An 11,721-nucleotide genomic window follows, 5' to 3' on the forward strand; every position below is an offset into this window, starting at 1 on the left:
AGCAGAAATTACTTCTCTTGTCATACTGGTTTTGTCAGTCATTTAGCAGTGTTTTTCAAATTTGAAGCTGTGGGGATAGAGTATTGGAGCTTCCACATCTCTAGAAAGAGCAAGAATGACAGGCAGGAGTAGACTATGATACAGCAGATTTAATCAGGTGCCTAATTTTTTTATTGTTTACTTTGCATGTATACTTTAAGAATAGAGACTTAGGAGAAAAAATACAATAACATGATAGTGTGTGGCAAATCAAGTTTATTTATAACAGTGTTTCATGGCAACAATAAAAAATTGGTTTGTCATGAAGGAAAACAAGGATATAATCAATAATATTAGAATATGATATACTGGTATATTAGATTCTGTAACCATTAGGTTCCTGTAATATATATATATGCCTTTGTATTTGTATCACATATATTATGCCTTTATATTTGTATCTCCTGTAACAAACATATTCTGTTATTAGGCCTCTGTAATGTATCTGGTATTTGTCAAACATATGTTCCTGCCATTTGATCTGAACCCATATCAATCTTCTTCCTGTTTTTCTTGTGCCATCTAAGAGCATGGTAAGTATTTCAGTTGGAACTGCAGACATCATCGGAGGGATAATTTATACTTCAGTTCTAACTTACACCTTTGATCTGTATAAGCTCCTTCCTTGCAAAACCAGGGGGCCAATGGGCAATTGGGAGAACAAAGGAATGCTCAAGGAAAAGATAACGCTAATTGGGAGGCTTCTATTCCTTTGCAGAGCAACAAGGAATACTCAAACCTAAACTAGGAGGCCAGAATTGGATACTAAGCTGATGTCTTTGAGGGTATAAAAGGACGCCATACCTTCCCCAAGGTGTGGCTATCTCCTCGCATGCATTCTATCTGTATGTTCTGGATATAGTCCCATACAGTATTTTGTTTCAGGCCATAAATAAAATTGCTTTTTTTGTAAGCCTCGTCTTGAGTCTCCCTCTTTGGCGTTCTGGTGACTCAAGTATATTTTGGGACCTTACAGTCACTTTGTTCTGAGTTGTTTGCTCAACTTCCCAGTTGCCTTAGCACTCTCTGAGAACCCTAATTTTAGTAGTAAACTAGCTCAACATTCCTTACCTTTGTCTGTTATCAGCTAAGTTTGACAAAGTGCGATCAAATTTGCATGAACATTAAAACAATGAAGATTTGAAGAACCCATAATCACAATAACTTGCTATCATTCACATAGTGGCCTGGTGGTTCATACTTTCTAGTAAGGATGTGGTTTTTAGCTTTTCATACCTTAACAGTCTATCAAATAACTCAAGCCTCACTATGAAAGAAACAATGAAAGTCATTTATAATTCTGGCTATTTCTGCTGTAAATGAAATGTTTTCATTTACAGCAGGTTTTAAAAGCTTCATATTTCTGGTTTTTTTTTTAATTTTTTTTTTTTTAATTTCGAATTTATATACCGCCCTTCTCCCTGAGGACTCAGGGCGGTGTACAGCCAAGATAAAAAACATAGAATACAAATATTAAAACATTTAAAATATATATAAAATTTGGCCCAAAAAATTAAAAATCGCAGACTAATTAAAAGAATTTAAAAATTTTAAAAATTTCTTCTTAAGCCAACCCGGCTTGCTGAAAAAGATAGGTTTTCAGGGAACGACGGAAGGCATTGAGGTCCTGGATTCTTCTTATCTCCGGGGGCAACTGATTCCAGAGGGTGGGAGCCCCTACAGAGAAAGCCCTCCCCCTGGGGGCCACCAGCCTACATTGTTTGGCTGATGGCACCCTGAGGAGGCCCTCTCTGTGGGAGCGCACGGGTCGATGGGAGGTCATCGGTAGCAGCAGGCGGTCTCGGAGATAGCTAGGCCCTATGCCATGGAGCGCTTTAAAGGTGATAACCAACACCTTGAAGCGCACCCGGAAGACCACCGGGAGCCAGTGCAGCTCGCGCAGGAGTGGTGTTACATGGGAGCGCCATGTTGCTCCCATCACTACCCGCGCTGCTGCATTCTGGACCAGCTGGAGCCTCCGGGTGCTCTTCAAGGGGAGCCCCATGTAGAGAGCGTTACAGTAGTCAAGGCGAGAGGTGACGAGGGCGTGAGTGACTGTGCACAGGGAATCCCGATCAAGAAAGGGCCGCAACTGGCGAATCAGGCGAACCTGATAAAAGGTCCCCCTGGTAACAGCCGTCAGATGTTCCTCCAAAGACAGCTGCCTATCCAGGAGGACTCCCAGATTGCGAGCCCTTTCAGTGGGGGCCAAAGACTCGCCCCCAATAGTCAGTGATGGAGTCAACTGACTATATCGGGATGCCGGGAGCCACAGCCACTCAGTCTTGGAAGGGTTGAGCCTGAGCCTGTTCCTCCCCATCCAGATCCGCACAGCCTCCAGGCACTGGGACATCACTTCAAGGGCATCGTTGGGGTGGCCTGGGGTGGAGATGTACAGCTGAGTGTCATCAGCGTACTGGTGGTATCTCACCCCAAAGCCACGGATGATCTCGCCCAGTGGCTTCACATAAATGTTGAACAGAAGGGGCGAGAGGACCGATCCCTGCGGCACTCCACAAATGAGAGGCCTCGAGGTCGACCTCTGCCCCCCTGCCAACACGAACTGCGACCGGTCGGAGAGAAAGGAGGAGAACCACCGTAACACGGTGCCTCCCACCCCCAACTCTTCCAGCCGGTGCAGCATGATACCATGGTCGATGGTATCAAAAGCCGCTGAGAGATCTAATAGGACCAGAACAGAGGAATAACCCCTGTCCCGAGCCCTCCAGAGATCATCAACCAACGCGACCAATGCCGTTTCCGTGCTGTGCCCAGACCTGAAACCCGACTGGAACGGATCCAGATAGGATGTTTCCTCCAGGAATTGTGGAAACTGTTGCGCGACCACACTCTCAACAACCTTCGCAATGAAGCGAAGGTTGGAGACAGGACGATAGTTAGCCAATATTGCTGGATCCAGGGACGGCTTCTTGAGGAGAGGCCTCACCACCGCCTCTTTCAGGGCAGTGGGGAAGTGACCCTCACTCAAGGAAGCATTAATGACGCCCTGGAGCCAGCCTCGTGTAACCTCCCGGGAAGCCAGTACCAACCAGGAGGGACACGGGTCCAGTAAACATGTGGCCGCACTAAGTCTCCCCAAAATCCTGTCCACATCATCGGGAGTCACAGCATCAAACTCCTCCCAGATAACATTCTCAAGACTGTTCCTCGTCACCCTGCCCTGATCTACCCAGTCAGAGTCCAAATCCCCCCGGATCTGAGCGATTTTGTCATACAGGTATTGTCCGAAATCCTCCGCCCTGCCTTCTAAGGGATCCTCCCGCACTCCCAGATGGAGCAGGGCGCGGGTCACCCTAAACAGGGCGGCCGGACGATTCCCTGATGACGCAATAGAGGCGGAAAAGTAGTTAGACTTTGCCGTCTTTATCGCCACTAGGTAGGCCTTAATATGCGACCTTACCAGTGTTCGATCAGATTCAGCAAGACTGGCCCTCCAACCGCTCTCCAGGCGTCTTTTCCGGCGCTTCATTTCCCTCAGCTCCTCAGTAAACCAAGGAGCCGCACGGGATCGGCATCGGGTCAGAGGCCGCAAAGGCACAACTCGGTCCAAGGCCCCACCAGCCGCCCGATCCCAGGCGGCTACCAGGTCCTCGGCCGAGTCATGTGCTAGATCCTCAGGAAATGGCCCAAGCTCCGTCTGGAACCTATCAGGATCCATCAGGCGCCTGGGGCGGATCCATCTAATTGGGTCCGCCTCCCTGCGGCGAGGGGTTGCGGTTCGAAGATCTAGGCGAAGGAGTGAGTGGTCAGTCCATGACAAGGGTTCCATGTCTATATCCCCTATAACAAGACCACTCAACCACTGGCCAGAGACAAAAATCAGATCCAGAGTGTGACCTCCCCTGTGAGTAGGGCCATGAACTAACTGGGTCAGGTCCATGGCCGTCATGGAAGCCATGAACTCCCGAGCCACCTCAGACGTTTCACCGACAGATGGCAAGTTGAAATCACCCATGACTAAAAGCCTGGGTGTATCTACTGCCACCGTGGCTATCACGTCGAGTAGCTCAGGAAGGGCTGTTGCCACGCGGCAGGGAGCCAGGTACGTAAGCAACAAGCCCATCTGAACCCCACGGCCCCACCTCACAAGGAGGGACTCACATCCGGCTATCTGAGGCACAGTGGTCTCCCTCGGATCCAGATCCTCGTTAATAATAACCGCCACCCCCCCCGCCCCTCCCCTGGGCCCTCGGCTGATGGAATGCTCTGAAGCCTGGTGGGCACATTTCAACCAGAGGGACGCCACCCTCTGGGCCCAACCAGGTCTCCGTAATACCCGCCAGGTCCGCTCCTCCCTCTTGTATAAGATCGTGAATGAGGGGGGCCTTATTAACCACGGACCTGGCATTGCATAACATCAGCCGAAGGCCCAGATCCTGAGTATCTAAGCCACCTAGTCTCCAAGAGGAGCCATGGGGACCGGGGCAAGCAATTGCTCTCAAACAGCGAGTGCGAGCCCCCAACACATGATATGGTCCCCTGCTCCCGCCATATCTGCCCCTCCCATCTACCGTGCTGATGGTACAGACCTCATAGGTATCGTCCCCCATCCCTTTCCCAGTCCCTCGACCAACACCTCCCAAATCGTTACCCTGTGCCGGGCTCGGCTCTGACCCTGGTGGATTTCCCCCCCCATCCCCCAGAGTCTTCTTCCCAATTTCTCTAGAAAGATCATTACAAACCCCCCTCCCAGAACCCCTTAAAATCTTAAAAAATTTCCCTAAAAAACCCCACAAATTCTTCCTTGCTCCATGCCATCTCTCTGGACTCCAAAGTCCGTCATCGAGATAGGCCCTCGATAATGTGGAGGGCCAAACCTGCGAGTGGGGAGAATCTCGCAGGGCGAGGAGTTCCGACACCGAATACATATAATCATCAGGGGAGACAGAGTTTTACCTTAGGGCAATCTAACCTTCTTCTGAATTCCACCTGAAAGACATGTCCCAGTAATTGAGAATATTTTCTAAACCACAATTTGCATTGGCTGGATTCACCCTTTGCAGAAGCTGAAACCAATAAACTCCATCATCATCAATATGACTCTGCACTACATCCTACAACATCTTGAATCTCCAAAGACCTATGCAAGGGTCCTCTTTGTAGACTTCAGCTCAGCATTCAGTACCATCATTCCAGATATTCTTCTAACTGAACTAAATCAGCTAGCTGTACCTGACCACACTTGTAAAGGGATCATAAGCTTCCTAACAGACAGGAAGCAGCAGGTAAAGATAGGCAAAATCACGTCAGATACCTCTACAATTAGCACAGGAGCCCCCCAGGGCTGTGTGCTCCCTCCACTTCTCTTCTCTCTATACACCAATGACTGCATCTCAAAAAAGTACTGAAGTTTGCAGATGATACAACAATGATTGGTCCCATTTGAGACAACAATGAATCTGCATACAGACTGGAGGTTGAACAACTTAGCTTTGTGGTGCAACCAGAACAATCTTGAATTAAATACACTCAAAACTGTAGAAATGGTGGTAGATTTTAGGAGAAACCCTCCTATACTACCACCTCTTACAATACTAGACAACACAGTATCAACAAAGTTCTTCATGTTTCTGGGTTCTATCATATCTCAAGACTTAAAATGGACACCTAACATCAAAAACATCATCAAAAAAGTACAACAAAGAATGTTCTTTCTGCGCCAACTCCAAAAGCTCAAACTGCCCAAAGAGCTGCTGATTCAGTTCTACAGAGGAATTATTGAGTCTGTCATCTGCACCTCTAACTGTCTGGTTCGGCTCTGCAACCAAACAAGACAGACACAGACTTCAGAGGATATTTGGAACTGCAGAGAAAACAATTGCTACCAACCTGCCTTCCATTGAGGACCTGCATACTGCATGAGCCAAAAAGAGGGCTGTGAAAATATCTACAGACCCCTCACATCCTGGACATAAGTTTAGGGAAAGGCAATAAATATTTGGATATCATGGGCATACTGATACCAAACCCCATGCCAATGGATAACCTCCTCTATTGGTGTTATGTAGATGTTAAAAAGAAGCAGCAAGAGCTTGGGCCTTGAAGCACCCTAATTACAAGGTCCAGGGGTTTGACTCAGGTGAAATCCAGCAGGTTCTGACAGGTTCTGGAAAACCGGTAGCGGAAATTTTGAGCAGTTCGGAGAACCGGTAGTGGAAATTTTGAGTAGTTCAGAGAACCAGCAAATACCACCTCTGGCTGGCCCCAGAGTTGGGTGGGAATGAAGATTTTGCAATATCCTTCCCCCAGGAGTGGAGAGCGAATGGGGATTTTTCAGTATCCTTCCCCTGGAGTGGGGTGGGAATGGAGATTTTTCAGTATCCTTCCCCTGAAGTGGGGTGGGAATGGAGATTTTTCAGTATCCTTCCCCTGGAGTTGGGTGGAAATGGAGATTTTGCAGTATCCTTCCCCTGCCATGCCCTCCAAGCCATGCCCAACAAGCACAGCATGCCCAACAAGCCAGAACCGGTAGTAAAAAAAATTGGATTTCACCACTGGTTTGACTGCTCTTCTCCTACCAACATCAACTGGAACCAGACATGGAAGAAGGAGAAGCACCATTACACAGTGCCTCCCACTCCCAGCCCCCAAAGCCAGTCCAGAAGGATTTTATGGTGGTTATTGAAATCTCCTGAGACAACTAGGAGACTCAAAATGGTTGCACTACCTCCATCCCAAGCCCTTCAAAGGTCATTGACAAGGGTGACCAATGCCATTTCAGTGCTGTGCCCCGGCCTGATTACTGAAAAAACCAGGATCAGAGAAACAACTTCTATAATTTGAACAGAGAGAAAAAAGATAGTTTCAAGGAATGTGCTCTAAATAGTAAGACGTAGCTAAGCATATACAAGGCAGAGAAAATACAGGGCAATTTTGATTGACATTTTTAAAAAACCCTAAAGTAGAAAAGAGGGCTAAGCAAGGAGGAAAGGATTTGGAATGAAATTAAAGTAAGGGAATGCTGACAATGATAGTTTGGGGATTTGTATAGGAATTACAGTGATGTGTGAAAGAGGAGAACTTATAAATGTGACCAAGAAAAAAAAATTACGAAAAGAAAGTCAAAGATCCTGTTGAAAATGTCTAAAAAAATGGCAAGGCTGAAGGCTCAATGTGATTAGAGAACTGTTAAAAATAGGATGCTTATGGAATGGGGTAACTTGTTTGATGTCCATACATTTGTACCTGATGATTAGGGGAAAGGAAGCATCAGTGAATGCAGAAAAAAACAGAGGAATTAGTTTTTTGATCTAAAAACAAATAGAAAGAGGGATCAAATTCTGAATGGGTAAAAGACATGATGCCAAGCAAAATAAATTGGAAGCATATATTGTAATGCCACTTTATCCCAGGGGTGGGGGAAACTAGGTGTTTTTTTTTAATTTTTCAGGAGGCCATTGAGAAATAAGTGAATGTGAAACAACCTGCTGTAGGTTTGTTCAGAAGAACTGTATGATAAAATGACTAGGCTTCAATTATGAAAGGCTTTGCATAAATATGGAGATTAATTGCTGAATGCAGTAATGCATGACGAAAGCAAAACATGTATGATAATGTTTTGTGAATGTTTCAATGTTTCAAGCAAGTAGCAGACAAGCAATGTCTGTTTCTTTGGTTGTTAACATATTTTTGATATATGTATAAGAAATATATGTGTGGTATCAGTGGTTTGCTGGCTGGCAATGCATATTTTTTTAATACACAGAACCTGAATGATTTATTACAAGAGATACCTTTATTATATGAAGCATCAATGAGCCTGGGTCTAGAAATTAACGTATCAAGGACTAAGATAGTTGTATCAGTTAGGAGAAATTGGGCAAGTAATTGTGTTAAACATAAATAACGAAAAGTAGAGCAAATAGATAAATGCATATACACTTATCGTTGAACAGAGATGGAAAAAGAGCTAGAGAAATTTTAAGACATGCAAACGTTGAACCCGTAAGTACTGAATAATATATGATCTGTTGTGAAGAAAGAAAATTAAAGAACCAAAGGTGTCTGTGTATCAGTATGCAATTGTAAGATCCCAAAATATACTTGAGTCACCAGAATGCCAAAGAGAGAGACTCAAGACGAGGCTTGCAAAAAAAAGCAGATTTTATTTATGGCCAAAAACAAAATACTGGGTGGAACTATATCCAGAACATACAGATACAATGCATGCGAGGAGATAGCCACACCTTGGGGAAGGTATGGCGTCCTTTTATACCCTCAGAGACGTCAGCTTATTACCCAATTCTGGCCTCCTAATTTAGGTTTGTGTATTCCTTGTTGCCCTGCAAGGGGGAATAGAAACTTCCCAATTAGTCATCCTTGAGCATTCCTTTGTTTACCATTTGGCCCCCTGGCTTTACAAGACAGGAGTTTATCCAGATCAAACATAAATTAGGGCTGAGGTGTAAATTATCCCTTTGTTGATGGCTGTAGTTCCAACTAGACCATGCTTTTAGATAGCACAGAAAAAGATTGATATGAGTTCAGGTCAAATGGCAGGGACATACGTTTGACAAATACCAGATACATTACAGAGGCCTAATAAGAAATGTTTGTAACAGGAGATACAAATAGAAAGGAATAATATGTGTGATACAAATACAAAGGCATATATGTATTACAGGAACTTAATGGTTACAGTATCTAGTATACCAGTATATTAACGTGACCAGATGTCCCGCTTTTGGCGGGACAGTCCTGATTTTTAACAATTTGTCCCGCGTCCTGTGGCGTTTTTAAAAAGTTCCGATTTTTGGAAAAAATGCACAAGCTAGGGAACGGCGGGAGAACGGGAAGGGAATATACGGTTTTCACTCACCCTCACCCTCTGCCTCTGTTGGATCGCTGGTCCCTGTTCGCTTATCCCGCCCACTCCCAATCTATTGCTGAGTCCCAGCTGATGGCTAGAGGGAAAAAAACTGTTTAAATTCTTGCCGCGGGGCTTCAAAGGGCCGCCCTACAGCTGATCAGTGTTAAAAGAAAACAAATGAGTAGACTGGTGCCTGCAAAAATAGAAAAAACAGCCCCTTTCAGCTTCAGCATAGGTTAATTACCATAAGTTGATTTGATCAGCCTCCCGACTCTCAGGTGATTTGCTCTCAGCTGTTTTGCGGAGGGCTCTGTTGCTAGCTAGCTGCAAAGAGGTAAATTGCTGGAGCAAATGTTTTTTTCCCCTAGCTATGCTGAAAAAGCAAAACTGAAAGTAAAGCAGGGTCTTTGCTGCAACGTGACAAGATGAGGCAGAGAGAGATTTCTTTTTCTTTTTCCTCACCAAAAATGGTAGGTGCAAAACTGCAAACAATGGGAAATTAAAGACAGAAGAGGAGGTTCATGATTTTAAAACACAAAAGGAAAAAAGCTCTATTTAACTAGGGAATTGTAATAATTGAGATACTATTAATTGTATATTGTGTTGAAAGCAGAAATGGTTAAGTTGTGGTTTGGAGGAATATATGGGGGAAATTATTTGGTTTATTATTATTGCTAAATATAATTAATTTGTAAGAAATTGGATTGCATGGAAATAATTGGAATATTCATGTTCATATTGATTAATATACAAAAAAGATAGTTATATAACTAATTGATTTATATTAAAATGTTGAATTTGTATTAAACAACTGTATTATGTAATTATTACATAATTAACCAATGTGAGGATGGATATAAAAATAGATGACAATGGGAAGGGGTATAATATAGAATAGAAGGGAAAAATTGAATTTGATTAAGATTAGAGATGAGGATGAAGGGTAATATTGTTTTTTTTAAAAAATAGATGAGGAATAAATATGGTAAAAAGGAAATATAGAAATTGTAAATTTAATTGAAATGACTAAACTGTTTAAATTTGTGAACCGGCCAAATACTCTGTTCAAAGAAAATACATTGTATGTTTGTATGTGTGTTTCTAATTATTGCTATTTATTCATATTTGTTCTCTTTTATTCTTTAAAGTTTAACAATTCATTCTTTATCTTAATATCTTTATATTTGTTTGGGGTTGGCTTTCTTCCCTTTCATCTTTTTTATTGTACAGCAATCTTTCTCCTCAAACCTACCACCTCTCTCTTTTCTTTCCTTCTTACTTTCTCTTCCCCCCTCTTCTTCTCCTCCCTAGTTCCTATTCCTTTCTCCTTCTCCTCCTCTCTTCCTCCCTCTCTTACCCTCACTCCTACTCTAATTTCCCTTCCCTTCCTTCATCCTTCTCTATTGCTGTATCCTTTTATGCACATGGACTACTCAGAGGGCTGAAAAAGTTATTTCTGACTGGTCCTCGCACTTTTGACCAGTCCTCGAACTTACGGCTGTCCTCACATTTTACGTTTTTGCCCTATCTTGTCACCATGGTGAAGAGAAGCAGTTGTGAAATGAGTGACACGGTTGTTAAGAATGCTACAATGGGCATAAATGATGACCAGTCATAAGTGCAAAGACCGGTCAAAAGTGCGAGGACCTGTCAAATCACTCTTTTCAGCCCTCTGGGTAGTCCTTTTGTGCACATGGACTACTCAGAGGGCTGAAAAAGTTATTTTTGACTAGCGCCCCCCACCCACCCCCCACCCCCCACCCCGGTCAATGGTGTCCTGCTTTACCAATGTTAAAATCTGGTCACCTTACAGTATATCATATTCTAGTATTATTTATTATATCCTTATTATTGTTTCCCTTTCACAATAAAATTGTAACGCGAAAGAGAGGGCTGGGCATGTCAGGAGAAATAGGAAAACAAATGCACGCCACAAAAACCAGATAAGCGTGCACACCAAGTAAAACAGGAAGAGGCAGGATTAGGAATGAAGCGGAAGAAACGTTCAAAAAGTGGCTGGCCAGGATGCTCTTGTGAAGCACTTAGGCATCAGACACTCTGCCAATCTAAAGTATTACAAACGCTCTGCCAACAACGCAGACCTACTCTGTGTGCAACCCGATTGAAAGAACGGACTCCATTTTCCCCACTCAATCTCCGCTAAGCAACCCTCCCACGCTACTTGGTCGATATTTCGGGTGGTTAAAGGCTACCATTGATGTTTTTCCCAGAGGATGCTACATGGCAGTTTCCTGCAACGCTCACCCTCCTAATGTTTTCAGAACCAAAGCCTGTAAATAGTAGCTCTTTTTGCTAAGCCGCTCCCGCGGTTCCCTTTCCACGGATGTTTGCGCATCGCGACCTTTAATAAAAAGAAGCTTTTCCTGGCAGGCAAACGTGGCTGCACTCCTCAAAGCGGGGGGGGGGGGGGGGGATTCGGATTCATTTCTTTCTTCTCTCGCCCCGCCCTTTCTCATTGGCTGCCCTTTTGCGTCTTTACCCCTGTCTTTTCCATCCGATTGGCCGTTCAGCAGTTTTAACTATTCCTCTCCAGCCTCCTCATTGGTATTTTCAAGCGACCCACCTCCAACTTTAAACAGGAGCGTTGCACCCCTTCCCCACCGCCTACCTCTCCTTCCTTTTTCAGTTTTCCAGCTGTTGTGAGTGGGGGTGGGGGGTGGGAAGAGAGAGGGGAAGACTGGTACCCACCGCAGCTCCGGAGAGCTGGGGAAAAGAGGGTGGTGCGAATAAAGACGCATCGGTGAGTTAGCCCTAACGCCGTGCCTGCCTCTTTAAGGCATGCCGCTGGAACAGCTGGCCTAAAAGGAGCTAGAGGGCCGGTGCTGGGATGG

The sequence above is a fragment of the Pituophis catenifer genome, unplaced genomic scaffold (assembly GCF_029215685.1).
Source record: "Pituophis catenifer annectens isolate HBS135680 unplaced genomic scaffold, rPitCat1.0.hap2 SCAF_2, whole genome shotgun sequence".
NCBI classification, from domain to species: domain Eukaryota; kingdom Metazoa; phylum Chordata; class Lepidosauria; order Squamata; family Colubridae; genus Pituophis; species Pituophis catenifer.